This window comes from Alligator mississippiensis, chromosome 2 (assembly GCF_030867095.1).
Source record: "Alligator mississippiensis isolate rAllMis1 chromosome 2, rAllMis1, whole genome shotgun sequence".
NCBI classification, from domain to species: domain Eukaryota; kingdom Metazoa; phylum Chordata; order Crocodylia; family Alligatoridae; genus Alligator; species Alligator mississippiensis.
This window is the reverse complement of record NC_081825.1, coordinates 25,814,804-25,832,160: the sequence shown is the minus strand read 5'-3', so window position 1 is coordinate 25,832,160 and position 17,357 is coordinate 25,814,804.

Genomic DNA, 17,357 nt, shown 5'->3' with positions numbered 1-17,357 from the left:
CACCCCCAGGGGGAGGATGAGCTGGGCTGGTGGTATGCCCTCTGTCCATGGCGGCCTTAGGTTCCCCTCTTGGGGACTCTTTGCTGCTCTGAAATCCCTTCTTTTATATTCTTTTTCCCTTCCTGATGACTCTTCATTTCTGGCCATCGCTGATTGGTCTTTCGGTGGTCATCACACTAGTCGCTGGTTGGTGTTGTAAGGCTTTGGGGACCTCTTTGTGGGTGCCTTGCCCCCCAGCAACGTCAGGGTGCAACCCTATTCCAGTGCCACCTAGATGGTCTAGGCACTGCCTATTTTCTTGGCTCCCACGTCTTTGGTGTCATTAGTTGGGGAGACAGTTCCCTGTTGGGGGCCTGGAGGGGTCTTGACCCTGGGGTTGTCTTTGTGGGGCTCCAAATCTCCCCTTTACCCCACCCTTACCATGCCTTCAACCTGGGTTGATGCTACTCCCTGCAGATCTTCCCCACACTGCCCACCTTGCAAGGGCTGGGTCTTCTGGGCTGTGAACCTTCAGGGGTCCGCCCTTGGTTCTCGGGCTGGTTTTTCCCTCTTCAAGAAAATAAACTTGCCCCTGCTGGGGTCATCTGCAACTCAACTGAAAATGCCGGCCCCTGCTGGTGGAGCTCCCGAGCTTGCCTTTTTCTCTCTCTCTCTTTCGGGGCTCCTTTCTATTCCCCTCCCAGGGGACTTGTTCGTCTTCTCCCCTCTAACAGGCAGGGGAACTGGGACTGCCCTTGTGCCCTACCAGTTCCTCTGGCGTCCCCACCCTGGAGCCCGGCTGACCTGGGGTCCCGTCGCCCTGGTCCCTCTTGCCGGCGTCACTCCTCTCCCTTTTCCTGAGGCTTGTGGTTCCTCATGCTCTGCCCCCTCCAGAGCCATCTGAGGATGACTGTGGACTTGAGGGTCAGCCCTCAGTCCCGGTTCCAGGGCTGCTAGTCAGAGCCTTGCCATTCCCCGATGGCATCCCACCTGATTGCTACCTCCCAGCAGGGGTCCTAGGCTCCTGCCAACCCCAGAGCCTGCCTTCTGCCTTGCTGGTCTCCTGGTGGATGGCTGCTTCCTTCTCTGGGAAGCTGGGGCTAGAGCTGGAGCCTCCCAGCTCTTGAGTCGGCATCTCCCAGCTCGTGTTCTGCCTCTCTTTCTTTGGCTCTTCCCCAGCTGTTTCTCTGGCCACCTTTTGAGCAGCCCACGCTGCTTGGAGGCCACGCCCCCAGCTCTCTCTGATACGCAAGCTCAGGAAGCTGCGAAACTCCCCACTGCCACCTGTCCGGGCTCCTACAGTGAGTGCTGCGGTGCTCTAGTTAGGGGTCCAGGCCATGCTGGGGCGCTCCTGTCTCCCCTCTCACAATACTGTCCATGTTCTGTCCTGTCAGCATAATCCTTTGTTTCACAAACCTATCACATGCACATGTCCTAATTTGGGCTTTACCAGTCTTCTAATTTGTTCTGTTCCCCAAAACTGGAAAACTCAAGGGCCCTGCAGCTGGGCACTGTGATCTGGTGCCACCTTATCTCATGTTATGGAACAGTGTGGTACATGTCTTTAATTTCCCAGCCTGTGTGTCTGCTCACTGCTTGCCTGTCAGATACAGCAGGCCTTGATAAAACTTTCAAAAACAGGCTTTTTGAAATCAATTAACCCTTGTTGTTACCCGTACCATTATTCTAATACATATCTACTTTACCTATAAACCAATTCTTAAAAGCAAACCTCTAAATACCATTTTCTAGCCATCAGTCACCACCTGTAGGAAAAATGCAAGGAACAACATAAACCTCTCCACATGACCTTCTTTCACCTCGTGAAAGCCTTCGACTTGGTCAGCTTAGAAGTGCTGCGGAGAATCCTTCTGAAGTGTGGATGCCCACTGAAATTCATCATCATTTTTTGCCTGTTCTATGTCAGTATGCAAGTAGTGATTCTCAGCAATGGATCTATCACTGATCCTTTTGAAGTTAAGATGGAAGTTAAGCAAAGCTGCATCATCGTTCCAACACTCTTCTCAATATTCCCTACCAGGATACCACATCTGACCACCAACAAGCTTCCAGATGGAGTGCAACTAAACTTCCAAATGAATGGTAAATTGTTTAATCTCAGCCAACTCTGAGCCAAAACCAAGACCCACCCTGACCGCAATCATTGAGTTACAGTACACTTATGATGCTGTAAGTGTATGCTCACTCAAAAGCAGACCTTTAGGCAATCGTCAACGTCTTTATCAAGGCATACAAAAAAATGGGACTGAATCTCAACATTCAGAAGACTAAGGTCCTCCACCAACAAGCTCGTAATGAACAGTTCCCAGCTCCAGTATTTTAGATTCATAGTGAGACTCTGGAAAATGTTGAGGTACCTCAGAAGCCACGTCTTGTAGAAATCTGACGTTGACAAAGAAATCCAATACTGCCTCAAATGTGCAAATACAGCCTTCAGATGCCTGAGGAAATGCGTGTTTGAAGATCATGGTGTCAGATCCATAACCAAGCTCATCATTTATCAAGCAGTTTTGATCCCCACCTTATTGTACAGATCTGAAACATAGACAATGTACAGGAGACACTTAAACTTGTTGGAGAGGTAACATCAGCACTGCCTGTGGAAGATCTTCTGAATCCAGTGGGAAAATAGACACACAAACATTAGTGTTCTTGCAAGCAAACACTATGAGCATCGAGGCAATGATCATCCAGCATCAACTTCGCTGGGCTGGCCACATCATCTGGATGCCCAACTTCAGACTCCCAAAGCAAGTTTTATTCTCCCAGCTCATTTATGATGTATGCTCAAGAGGAGGACAGAAAAAGCGCTTCAAAGACATCCTCAAGGCTAACTTGAAAAATACAACATTGACATCAACTCATGGGAGACTCACCCAGGACCACCCCAAATGGACGAAGAATCTGCTGCAAGGATCTCAGTATTTTGAAACCTCATGATGACAACAGGAGATGGAAAAGCAGGAGCTGCAGAAACAGCATGTCATGGACTGAATCAAGAATCCAGAGCCACTCACCCCATGTGAAAACACACACCCAAATTGCAACAATGTCTGTTGATCCTGGATCGGCCACTTCAGCCATCTTTGGACCCAGAGATAAGACATTCATAGAAGAAAGTAATCCATGACTGCGAGAGATTGCTGAAGAGAAGAATACTTACACAGCATTGTTCCATAAAATAGGACAATATTAATCCCCATCCACAGTCTTTACTGACTACTAATTTATCTGAATGCACTTGATATATCCTTTTAAATTTTGAAATTTCCTCATAAATCACTTTCTGCTCACCTGCATTCTTGTTTGCACATTAAGCTTCTGCAGTCTGAATCTTTTTCAGTTCACCCACTGTGACAATACAGGATCAACTTTATAATTTGAGTGCACATTTATTGACACATCTGTTGTTGAATCTTTCAAAGGACAAATTAAGACTAAGACTATGAATAAGGAGAAAGATTCTAAGTAACACATGCAAAGGGAATAAATCAGACAAGAGAAAACATGTTCTGCAATCTGAAAAATAGCAGCCATTAAATAGAGGGAAAACATAATTTCTTAAGCCTTAATTGTACATCAGGATAGTAAAAATCTGAGTCGTGAGGATCAGTTAAATGAAGTCTTTATGCAGAGCCAAACAGACTATTGTCTATCACAGTCATGTAGCACTCTGGCAGTTTCCGGAGTAATGGAAATCATAAGTCTGTAAAATAGTCCTATTTCCTCATCCGTTTGCATGACTCTGTCTCCTAGAAAACTGTTTAATAGAAAATCTACCCACTAGTCAAGTGAGAGGGAACTGTAATCTGCACATTTTACTAAAATGTACTTTTGTTTACTTCAAGGTGTACATATTTATGATCTATGCCTTGTTAGGAAACAATTTGTTAAGAACACAATTGGACCTATATTTTCTGACATTATGTTCAGATTGAGCTGCTTCTGAATCCATGTAGTAACAGACACTGTATCTTAGTACAAAGCAATATAGCATGTATCATGTCAAGTTTTAGAAAATGACCTAAGGAAGGCCTGTGCATAATAGAAACCTAAAAATTTAGCTCCAGCTGTGAGGAGTTATGGAAATGATTGTAGAAATTATAGTTTGTATATTCATTCTACAGGTGAGCGTTACTAGAAGTTGAATTTCACTGCACTTGTGAGAGGTATATGAACTCTGGACAAAAACTGTTGCTAAAAAAATCTAATAGTGATCTATCTAGCAGAAAAGCACTTGCCTATTTGATTATTTTTAGGCTCAATAATTCAGATAGCAGTATGGGAAAATGTGCTGCACAAATGGAGTTACTCTGTTTCTATCCTAGCCATCCAGAATGCACACACTAATTTGCCCTCACATTTTTTCACAGAGATTGAGTCATTTCCTTCCCTTTAAATCTCACTCTAAAACCTTCCATTCCTTTTTAATGTTACAATTGACTCAGTGTGTAAAGTGTTTTGTCATACCCTGTAAGGATTATGGATGTGGTTTAAGAATAGATTTTTTTGTATTGTGTCTTGCATGATATGTTCTGCCATGGAATTGCCTTTGTGTGCTCTGCTCATTGCTGCATTCTTTAATCTCATGTCTTGCTTCTTCTTGTCTCCCTCATTTGTGTGGATCAGGCAGAACCGCACTGAATACAGCGGAGTCAGTGAAACTGGGATTGTGGTTTGTTTTTATCTCCTGCACTCTAATTTGCTGGGATTTGAGATGTTTGCCTGGCAGTGGCAATGTGTAGGGGGTGCATGGAAGTGCAGAGCGCTGGTGCACCCCTGACAAGTCGCACTCGCCGCTTTGGGGGGGCAGGCAGGTACCCTCCCTGCAAGTGCCAGCCTATCACTTCAGCCGCTCCTAGAAGAGGCCGCAGCCAGTCCTGGAAGCGGCTGCAGCAATCATCGCGGGATCGGCTGCAGGGGGACTCCCCGGGTTGGCAGGATTGGCCCTGTGGGGCCACGTGCCCCCCCCCAACTAAGGCAGCACCAGTTGCCCATGTTGCCTGGCTGACTTCTTCAACAGAAGAGAACACATTTAAAATGTGTATGTTTTAGTCTCTTGTCAGGCTAATGGTACCACAACATGATTCTGGTGTACGCCCTGCTTATCTGGTAAAATCCTTTGAATCTAGTGGAATGCATCCTAAGTAAATAATTTAATTTCACATCCACTGAGCTCTTGTGTTTTGTCAGCATTGCTCCACGTATGCAGTAAATCTCCTTGGAGAAGCAGAAACCTGTGTTACTGTCGCCTACTACCATTATGATAAAGCAGCCCTCAACATTTGAAAAGTTTAAGTGATAAACTGGTGATACAAATAGCCTGAGGAGGGACAGCTCTTGAATACCTTAACATGCCACTTGTAGTTTGACTGACATCCATTCTGCAACTGGAAAGAGAGGGAAGAGGAAGACTAAACCCCCAAGTTGCCAGTGGCTCCTATCTTTATAATAGGCAGAATCAAATCCCTTAGCTGAATTTCACTATGCTTTGGGAAAAATGGGTCTTAAAAATCAAGATCTGAATCTTTTTTCTTTGTCTTGGACCCATGTTTAAGTAAAAGAGACTCTGACTGTCCATGTAAAACTCGGAAAATGAAATACAGCAGCTACCTTGTAGCAACTATATTTTTTATTTAAGCATTGCATCATTCATTGTTCAGGGCAAAGGAAAGCTTTTGTATACATGAAATACTAACAAGATAATTATTGATAGATACATCAGCTCAAAAAAATTCTGTACCAACAAATGTTTATCTGAGGTGTACTTTTCTCCTCTCTAATATATTTTTAGTATCCTAACTTATGGGGTTATGCTGGAGCTGTGCATACAGCATATAAGCTTTAGGAGAATAATAACTGAAAGTCACTGTAGAAATAATACAGGAGTGCTTAAGAATGACTTTTAAATGGTTCAGTGAAGTAGATACTGGAACAGCAATCTAAATTCTATCAGACAGGGTAATGGAGGGTGAAGAAACTCTGGCAAGCAGAGTGACTGGAAAACTAAATGATAATGTAAACCTAAGGTACGGGAGAATTGTTGAGCTTTAATAAGATGTATGTAAATGGGCCAGGAGGTGGTAATGTAGACACGGAAGGATTATAACCTGAAAAGAGGAGAAAAGAATTACCTAAGTCAAAGGGGGTCAAGGGAGGAGCCAGTCCATATATTAAGTGTTTCTACTAAATATTTGGCCTCAGGGGTTTACTGCAGGTTTTCACAGTGCTTTGGTTAGTGCTTAGTTTAGAGGCCTAAGTAGAGTAGAGTCTGTTGCCTTACTTCTTGTGAGCTCGTATTTATGAATTTAATGAGGGGGATATTCTGCCCCTGTTGTAAAAGTAACCACTCAAGTTAGTGGATATTACCAAACATTTGATTCTGTAAGGCTGACAAAGCACATGTTTGGGAACAAAAAATAAAGTCAAGACTCCTGCCATCAGCCTGGCTTGTCACACAAGTATTGTCTGTGAACCCACTACAAATGCTCTATTTTTTTTACATACCTGACACCCCCCAACTAAGACACACACATTATTTTTGAAGAAAAAGATTTTTCTAGAGTTACTACTCAATAAAACAGGGACAGAGCCTAATCTTCAGCTCACTCACCCTCCCTTTCTTGCTTAAGCAAGAACTACAATTTTAACCCTTTCACAGGTGAATTGAGAGCAGCCCTTGGCTGCTCAGTCAAAATCTGAAACTGTGCTGTTGCTAAAGATTGGACGCCACAGGCAGAGCTAGGATTTTGAAGAGAGCTAAAAACAGCCTGCAGGGCTGTGAAATAGGAGAAGAGGAACCAGGACTAGCTAGCAGTCAGCAAAACTGCTGAAGAAAACATACCTTCATTAGTGGAACATCAAGACCATTAAAAAGACAGAGAGCCATTAGCACCTGTAAAGAGCAATTAGCAGGAATCAGATAAATTATGATGAACCATTAGATCAACTGACTCACTCAGCATGGTCTGGACAGAACTGCCACTGCTGCCAGGCAGTTGGTTTTCATCTTTGGATGGAGCAGGAATCAAAGTAGGGTGCACTGTCTCTTCCCTGGATCTGCCCTGATCCTCTCTCTCTATGAAGCTGCTGGAGGGAAGAGAAGGAAAGAAGCATCAGCCATCTTACAGCATCTCTATGCTTCTGTTCTGGGAAGAAAAATTAGCTTCCTTGCTTAAGACATGCACCCCATTTTGGAAGTGTAATTTTTTGGGGGGAAAGTGAGTAAGGTATATGAATAAATATGGTAATTTAGATATGAATGTTGGTGTGACAATAGATCTCATGGAAGTTAGTGTTTCCTGACCTCCTACAAGAAGAGAATCTCTTGGAGTGTTTTTGCTCAAGGACATTGTTAGGGCTGGATGCATTTGCAGGGAAAAGTTGTTTTATCGCTACAGGCAGTACTAACAACATGAAGGGGGCAGAAGGAGGAAACTAAGGGGGAATGTGAAGCTGGTGTCTTTAGGACAGATTTTTAAATGTTTTTAGATGCCTAAATTCCAGATAAGCACCTTGTGGGGTTTTCAAAAGTACTTATGTTAGGCACCTAAAGTCCATTGTTTTCATGTCATCTTCTTCTTGGGCAAGCAACGGCAGAGAAGATGCAGGTTAATTAAAGTTGCATATTGAGGTTTCATAGCCAGTTGATGATATTCAGGCTGGCTAAGTGGATTTCTTGAATCCCTTCATGATATGCAAGTTTAGGGCAGGAATTTGCAGTGTGGTTCACTGACTGCACTTTACCGCATACATAGTTCGGCAAATCCTTGATGCCCTATTTGTTCAATGAACAGGCACACCTTCGATGTCCCATATGAATGCAGTTCAGTACAGTCCATTATTTACATTGCAGGTGGAAATCTGGAAGCTCAATGGTTGGATCTAGGACCAAATTTTTGTTGCATGCTGTTGCTGATTTCACACCAGCAGCTCTCAGCGTCCAGACTGATGGAAGTTGGAGCATGTGTAATCAGAAAGGTTCCTTTGACTTAAGCTGACACCTTGGTGGGTGAGTGATATCTTCATATAATGGGAGTTTGGGGTCAGCCATGATCTTTTTGTACTCGCAAAGTACAGCCGAATCCCTTCTCGCTGTGGAGGGAGCGATATCTGATAACAGTGGCAGCCATGGAATCGGCATGGATTTTAGAGTACAGCTTACTACTTGAATGGTTGTATTCACTTATGTGTCAGCGTGATGGGTGTCAGGTCTTTGACAGGAGCGTAGTATTCATCTGTATGACAGTACCAAGGCCTGGGTTGATCTATGCAGGGCAGGAGCATCACTTTCCCAGGATTTTCCAGAGAGAGTCTCTATAATGTTTATCCTTATTGCTGTCTTTTTGCCAGTAATTTTGAGGTTCTGGTGGTAAATGAGAGTTTGATCTAGAGTGACTGTTGATATTTTTTGTGAATTATTTTAGTTCCACAAAGCTGTACATTTAGCGTTTTACTGGCCTGAGAGTTGTTAAGGTGGAATGAGGAAATGGCCATCTTAGCTGCATTAGGTTTGAAGCACCAAGTTTGGAAATAGTCCTTTAGAGTGTGAAGATACTTTTTTAAGACTTTTTCTATTGCCTCAAAAGAATCACCTTGTGTGGCTAATATAGTATCATCAGAGTAAATACATTTATGCGATGCTGTTGGTAGGATATTGCTGGTGTATAGGTTGAAAAGAATTGGAGAAAGAACAGACCTCTGAGGTAAAGCATCATTTAGTGCTTGCTAGTGTCTCAAATCCTAGCCGAGATGTACCTGGAATCTATAGTTTGCTAGGAATGCATTTATTTGTATGAGACTTGGTCTACACTTGATGATATACGCCAACTTTAGCAAGAGCCCTTTTCTCCAAACAGTATCATATGCAGAGAAAACTATAAATGCTGCACTTGTTTTTAATTTGCTCTGAAATCTGGCCTAAACATGACTGATCAGTGCTAATATCTGATCACAGCAGCTTCTGTTTGTCTGAAAACTGGCTTGCTTCTTGGGTATGATGGCTTCCAAGGTGGGTTTCAGACAAGTGAGGATTAACTGCTCCATAAGTTTATAAGTTGTAGACAGAAGATAGATTGGCCTGTAGTTTCTTGATTCATCAGCAAGCTTTCCAGGCTTTCTGGTTGCAATGACTTTCAACTCTTTCCACTTTTTAAGGAGTTGACCAGTGACATGTATATTGCTGAAAATCACTGGGAACCAGGGTCTCTCAATGCCAGAAGAAGGGTGTTTGTGCTCAAAAGCTTCCAAATTATTTTTTTCCAACTATTTAGTTGGTCTAATAAAAAAAATCACATCTACCCAAAGAACCTTGCCTGCCTATTACATTGAGCCCTCAGTGTGGATTATGTAACTCAACATCGAGGGACAGTCTATCGCAAAGAACAAAGTAACCTGTAGACTGTTGAAAATAAATTACATTGATGTCTTGACACTACAGGAAACCAATGTAGTGGCTCCTGGACCCCATACTAAGATCTCTGGTTATACACTAGTCACTTCACAACACCACTGTAAACATGACCTCACATAGTACATCTGTAAGAACATACAAGATGAGGTGACAGTGTTGACCAACAAAGACGACAATGCTATCACTATCAAGATTGGTGAGATATATGTGGTAAATGTGTATAATTCTCCATGTGCTTGTTGGCCCCAAAATGTGTTGTCTACACCTAAATACCCATCAGTGCATATCAGAGACTTTAATAGCCACCATACCATGTGGGGTATGAAAAATTGGACAAGAATGGAGAAGATCTGTTGTCCTGGGTATCTGTAGAAGATTGCCACCTGCTACATGACACCAAGCAGCCTGGAACATTTGAAGCAGCACGGTGGAAGAGCTCCTGCTATCTGGATCTCTACTTTGTCTCCCATGATGAAAATGGCATTCCACTCCCAGCAGAACAAAATTGTACTGTCCAAATTTCCCCACATGCAACACAGGCCCATTGTCATGCATGTAGGACTTCAGCTTCCCATGATCAAATCCAAGCCAAAAAGTCACTGAAACTTTCAGAAAGCAGATTTGACAGCTTATACAACATATAGTGAGGCAAATATCAATTGCATCCAAATGTTGGCCTCAAATTACAACCGTTTTGTCAGCCTAGTGATGAAAGCATTAAAGAAGGCTATACCTCACAGCATCCAAAAAAGATATGCCATGTTGGTCACCAGAAACTGGAAGCCTCTTCAAATGGTACCAAAAGGACAAAAAACAGGCCACAGCAACAAAGTCATTGAATTCAGAGTGGTGAAGGCAGTGGCATGAAATGGTTGAGAAGCTTGACTTTACAAAGTTAAGCCACAGTGCCTGGAAGCTTCTTCAGTCTCTTGGTGCTGCAACCCCAGTGACATACCAGTCACCTCAAGTGACACCTGATTCCATCGCCTCTGCCCTTGTCACTAATTCAAAGGTGTTGGTGGTCAAAGCAGTCAGGCACAAAGAGCTGAGGCAGATTAATTCAGCCTGCCAAACTTCATCCCCCTTCTCCATCTCTTTCACGCTGGCGGAAGTAGACAAAGGGCTTCAGGCCACAAAGTCTGGGAAAGTCTGACTCTGATGGAATATTCCTACAGTTCCTTAGGAACCTGGGACTGCTCTCATGGACTTAGCTTGCAAGTCTTTTCAGCAATATACAAATTGTTTTCAGTGAACTAGATCCTTTAGAAAATCTCATGAGGGCCTCATATGCATGTTTAGGCACATAGGGCAGGATTTTCATATCTACTTATGTAACATATTGGATGATGAAGAACATTTTAAGGAATATAATCTGTGATGCAAGCTCAGATGAAGTCTTGTGGGTCCTTGAAAATAAGAACACAAGGGCTTCTACTTGGTAGACAGGAAGGACTTGTGAAAGAATTAAAGAGGTGGGAGATGTAGGTCTCCTTGAGAGAAGAAGACCATTTTCAGTACTGTAGTTGCATTCTGGATAAAGGTACGGGGGAGTAATGAAGGGTTACAGGAGATGATGTAGGTATGGACCAGCATTGTAACTTCTAGAAAATACATGGCTGGATTCTTCAGTGCTGTGGTGAGGGAAACAGAAGGCCTTGGTGACAGTGTGGGAGCATGGGGGGAAATGAAGGAAGAATCAAAGATGAACCCAAGATTCTGAACCAGAGTGACAGATAGGATGGTGGCGTGGTCCATCATGATGAAAAAGAACTTGTAAGAAACAAAGAACTGGTTCTGGCCATAATTAACATGGAAGTTCGTGACAAGTTACTTAGGACCACATATCACAGGGAGGCTGGATGGCTTGAGTCAGGAATAAAGACTAAAAGGTTTGGCCTGTTGAGAGATTAAGGTAGAATTCTACCCTCAGTTACACACAAGCAACCCTAGGAAGACACTGGGATTACACATATGTAAAATAGTGACATCATATTTTGAGGGAATAAATATACAAATATGGTAGGGAGTGGGGAAAAAACAAAACTCTTATTTTAGTCTAAAGTGTGAGGCCTGGAAGTGACCTGAAAATCCTGAAGGAAATGTGTATGTTTATGTTAGTGTATAGATAAGCCATGCAAGTTCTTTTTTTGCCATGCAACTACATTGTAAAAATAGATCACTGACAATTTCAGTTTTCTGTTGGAACAATTGATAGAAATGTTTACTCAGATGTTTATATAGACTGTAACATGGTCAGTACCAGTGCTGGTTTCTTCTGCAATGAAAGGTACTCTGCAAGGAAACCCAAGCAAAACAGCAAAGCTGTGAGGCACAGCATTCTGGGTGGATCCAATTGATATATTGCATGCATGTAATATGAGAAGCAGTCTTTGGGGTTTGTGTGCTTTTATGTGTTTTATGGATGCTAATGATCTGGTGGCTGTTGAATATAGTCAAGCAGCAGATGTTGTGTCGAAATTTTAACATGAAGAAATGTCTCCAAATGCAAGTAAATACAATAACTGTCAGGAAACAGAAATCATTTTTAAATGTCTCATCAAACACAATTCCTTGAAGATTTAGAAGGAAGAACAGACAAAGGATAGGGGAAAAAAATGAATGCATATTTTGTAATAGACACTGCTAAAATCAGTCTCGCTGTATAACCAAAATCTGAACTCCAGAACACATATGCTATTTGGAAGAGAGCATCTCTGAGTTGCAATCCCAAGAGGGTTAGTTGTCTAATATAATTCTGCTATATTTTTAAGTCAGTTGGAGAGCACTGCCCATTAGGTAGTGTGGATCAGCTCAGTACATGCACAACTACTAATACATGTTAAGCATTTCAGCATTAATATTTGTCACACAGCAGTGCTACTTGCAGATTCTAAGCATTTTGATCATCAGCCAGAAGTGCAGGTGTGCAAGTAAGGAATATTTTGGCAGCTAAGAGCAGAACCTTTCTGCTTTTCACCCCTGCATATATTCTGAATGTAAATATGCCAAACAGCAGCTATTCTAAAAGACAGGGTTCCAGCATTCCCGAAGTGGGCACCTACCTGGCCTTGACAGAGAATTAAAAAAGTAACAGAAATAACACACACAGGGAGACTAATTCTGTGAAGTTCAGCATGTCCATTGTGCACTGAATTTGATGGGACCTGACAATGCTTTTCACCTCCTTGAAGGTAGTTAGGAGACATTTGGGATTGGGCCTTGGCCCAGCTGAATATTGGCATCATTGTGTAAAAAAGCTTAATCTTGCTCCCATTGAAGTTGGTGGCAAAATTCCCATAGTTTTTAATGGGTTCCTTGGCCAGGTTACATTTCCTGTAGATGAGCTTCTGTTTCATGCCTTCCCAAGCATCTGCTTTTGTGAAATTGAGGCATTCACCTCTTTAGTTCCACCTGACTTTTCTTCTAAAATGAGTTTTTTTTCTAATGTAAGGGTAGGTTAATTTCTCCCTCTTTACATTTCCAGGTATGGGCCAAAATAAATACAGGAAATAAATACAGGTGTAAGAGAGTTCAACTCCATTGTCTTCAGTCAAATGATTCAGTCTACATAGATTTGCACCTGAAGATAGTTGGCCACACTTATTGCTAAATCAGGCAAAATAGGTCTCAGTTTCCCTAAGGAAATGGATTTTAAATGTTGCTAGTTGAACTGTAGCTTTTTAAGATGTCACTGCAAAATGAAACAGGAGCTGGAGGACTGGATTTGAGAAAGGAGTTAAATCAACAAGGGGCAGGATTAACTGAAAAATGCTACAGACCCTGATGAAGGACTTAGCTGCTGAAAAGGAGGAGACTGTAGTGACACAGGATGCCCAGCTCGCCATACGACATCTAAAGTGAATAGGGAGGAATTGTGGGTGCTGACAGATGTGTAGGCCCGTACTCTATCCCTTGGCACATTACATAAAGTGCCATGAGTTAGAGCACCCCCACCCCAACCAAACAGACGTTCACCTGTTGGTGGGGGGGTCAAGCAGGTGAGCAGCCCGTTAAGAAGTGGCCCCTCTCCCCAGCCGAGGAGCTGCTCTTTTCTCTCGACACCCCAGGTCCAGGGCTGTCTTCAGGAAGCAAGGGGAGTGGGAGGGAGGGGGAAGTGAGCAGCTGGGAGCTGCCATCTGGGATTTGCCTGGCCCAAGTTGGAGCGGGGGCTGAGGGCGGCTGCGAGGTGACAGGGCTCCAATCCACCCACCCTCCCTCCAGCTCAGGCTGGGCAAACCCCAGATCCCCTCCCCCTCCTCTCTGCCCCCTCCCTTCCTGCTAACAGCCCTGGGCTGCCTCAGTCGCACAACAAATTGATCCTAGAGAACACAACTTCCCTAAGGCACTCTGAAGTACAGCACCTTCATCTGACACCTCATTTGAGGAGGGTTATTTTTTTGTGTGATTAGGCACTTTGAAAGTACTCTGCGGCCATGCATGTGTATTATGGCACAGCTTTGGAGCACTTTTGGGGCCCAATCATGCAAAAAATATAATCTCTGTCTGTACCCTATGAGTAGGGTGACCACCTTTTGACAATGTAAGGGCGGGAGCAGCATGGCTGGATGCATGGCTGGAGCAGAGCTGAGTGGGCTGGATGCATGGCTGAAGCAGAGCTGAGTGGGGTGAGGGTGGATGCAGGCTCCCTGCCCTACTGCCTTTCCCCTGGGAGCCCTGCAATGGCTGCATGCCCCCTTCCCACTTGGCGGAAATGGGGGGTACAACTCCACACTTCCCTTGCCCTAGCTGCTGGTGGGCAGGCTGGGGTTGTGTCGCTATGGTGGTGTGGGGCTCCTGGGGAAAGGGAAGCATGCAGGGAGCCCTGAGTCCGCAGTGGGCAGCCTGCATCCACCCTCAGCTCATGCACAAATCTGGGGGGCATGTGCCCCCTCATACCCTCCTCCCTAGTGGGAGTGCATGCAGCAGTGAGGAGCTGCCCTCCCCTGTGCCCACTGGATGAGCCACCCATAGCTCTGTCCTGCTCCCTGCCCTGGCCCCAGGGTCCCACCATGGCTGGGTAGCACCCCCAGCTCCATTCCTTGCCCCACTCCCTCCCTCACTGTGGAGGCCTCAGTCTGCTCCTTCATGCCCCTGGTAGATTTACCTGCAGGACGCTTCTCTCCATGCTGCCCAGCTCTCTCCTGGCCACATGCACGTGTGTGGGTGTGCATGTGCACGTGGCACCCCTACGTCCCACTCCCAGCAGCCCCTTGCAGGCTGGAATGCTGCCAGTCTGCAAGAGGAAACCTAGATCCCTGCATGATGCTGTGAATCCAGGACAAATGCTGTCCCAGAGTCCTGCCGCCCAGGACTGGGGCTTGATGATCCCATTCTGGGACTGTCCCACCCGATTAGGGATGGGTAGTCACTCTACCTATGAGGCAGCCATTCCCCATTCAGTTTAGTATGTTCCCCAGTCAGCAGCTCTCCATGATGCTTTTATAGAGAGGACTTACATCTTGATCAACTCCATCTTTAGGGGAAGCAAATTCTTTTGGTGAATTTCTCTCTGTTGGGTGCAGTGAGTCAGGCTAATTCAAAGAATAACCATTTACACTGCACTGTATAGGACCATAGAGAGGCAAGCAAATGAGCTTCTCTGCAGTGTAAACTGGCCTGGGAGGAGTGCTACGCTAAAGCAGCTTCACTGCTTCTAGGACACAAGCTATCTCAGGCATCACTACATGGAACTATGTTGTTCTGTGTCAAGGAACTCTTTCCAACAAGTATAAGTCTGTGTTGTTATAGAGATCTTGGCTAAATCCCAGCTATGGGACAGTGTTGGTGTTCAAGGTTTGAATGGCACAAAACTCATGAAGGGAATGCATGGAATATTTAGAAAGGAGCACGGGATTGGCATGTGCCGGGGAATGCTGGAATGTAATTGAGGGTAGAGCATTTCATGATTACCATTAGGAAGCATTTTTTTTTCAGCTTTAACTGTGGTTTTAATGGAGTCAGACCCACTAATTAGGGAGTTCAGTTCAGAATTTTGTCTAAGCACTAAATTTCCCCTAACGTGAACATTTCACTACCATGAAACCCCTCAGACCTGGCCTGTCCATACTAGCAAGAAACTGAGGGCTGGTGAGAAGGATCTGTAGTATGAAGGGAAAAGTAACTAGTCATAATTAAGGAAACACTTCTATATTTGGTCTATATCAAACATTTTAACTGTGCTGTAATTGGTTAGAACAGCTATGTAGATTGAGCAGACTGTAAGTAAAAAAATTAAAAATGACTTAGACAAATACAGTCTGTATCAGGATGATGAGGCACCTTTTATATTGCAAATACTGATTTGTGGCTGGTACTGCATGTATGTTAATCATTCTCCATGGAAGTGCTTATCCCCAGTTAGTACTGAATCCAGACTCTTAGATGCTGTTCAAATTTAAGCCATGAACCTACAAATACATGAATGTGGTTAATTTTCACTGTGAGAATATTGCCATTGAAATTAATGCAAGTACTCCCATGCTTAAAGTTAAACATGTGCCTAAGAACTTTGCCTGGACTGGGGTGTTTCAAAGTGCAGAACTTCCCTCTATTTTTCTTTCTTGCTATTATAATCAGTACTGTATTCAGAATATTTTTCATCTTGTATAGGCCGACAATGACAAGCTCTGCATCAAATGCTGCTGTGGTGACTAGTGATTGATTGAACTAATGAAGTCCAGAGGCCACATGCAGTATACCACAGATCCAGACTGTCTTTGAATGTGACAGTATGCTTTCAAAGATCAGTTAGCAGCTGATTGAACCAGTATAAAAATTTTAATAAAAGTCCAAATCACTCCACCACTGATACAGAGCACCAGTAACAGCCAGTAATTACAGCTAAGAGATGGGAACACATAGGAAATGAGGATGCAATTGTGAAGGGAATAAACTGAGGATGAAAAAAATTCACATTAAGCCAGCTGTAACTGAATAGCTTCAGTAATATTTTTCTGCTGACAACAGAGACCCCATGAGAAACTTTTTTTCTTCCAAAACAGAAGATTTGTGTGTCTTGTGATGCAGTTGCATGCAGCTTGAAACTACAAGCACACTGCTGGAAAATTGGAGGAACAATGATTTATTCCTTGGCTGAAAGCTGAACAAGGAAAAACACATAAACACTGCACTCTAGGCACAAAGGGTGATTATTTTTGCCACATGAAACAGTTTTAAAATTCATGGTGAAAAGTAATTTTTGACAGTACAGTGTAGGTATTTTAGACTTTATAAAAATAGCTGGGGAAGCAATGTTTGTTTGTCAGTGACTGCTATCTCTGTTCTGCCATTCACAGCTTCTTTATGGTTTTTTCCTGAAAACGCTCAAGTATGTTTATTGATGGATAAATTTATACTATTATAGCAGATTCAAATTACAAAAATCTTTCCAATAGCAGAGACAAATCCATGACCTAACTTTATTTTTCTTGACCAATTTGTCTTGCCGAATGAAATAGAGAAAAATCAATCCCATTCTATTTATTTGGTTTTTTCCACAGTTTTATTTGTTTTTAAATGTTTTTGCAGATAAAAGCTAAAGGCTTTTTTCCAGATGCCAGAGTCTGAACTTCATAATAAATCAGAGTGATGCATGGGATTTTACTGCTGGCCTTGATACTAAAATATTTAAGTCACCTTCTGTTTCCTTGACACTTCACAATTTAGATAGAGGCAAATCAAGATCCCCTATGCTATCTCATAAGACCTACTTCTAAATAAATGCCAGGTATACAGTTTCTAATGTCTATTTTTCCCTGATTTCCTCTTCTATTCCCTGTAGGCCAGTGGATCAACTCACCAGCTGAAATAGGAAAAACAAAATCCAGAAGACCTCACTTTGGACCTCCTAGGGCAGGGGGTTTTCAACCTTTTTTAATAAGTGTACCTCCGACGGCCCCCTTTTTAATAAGTGTACCCTGGGGGTGAGTGGCCAGACATGGAGTGG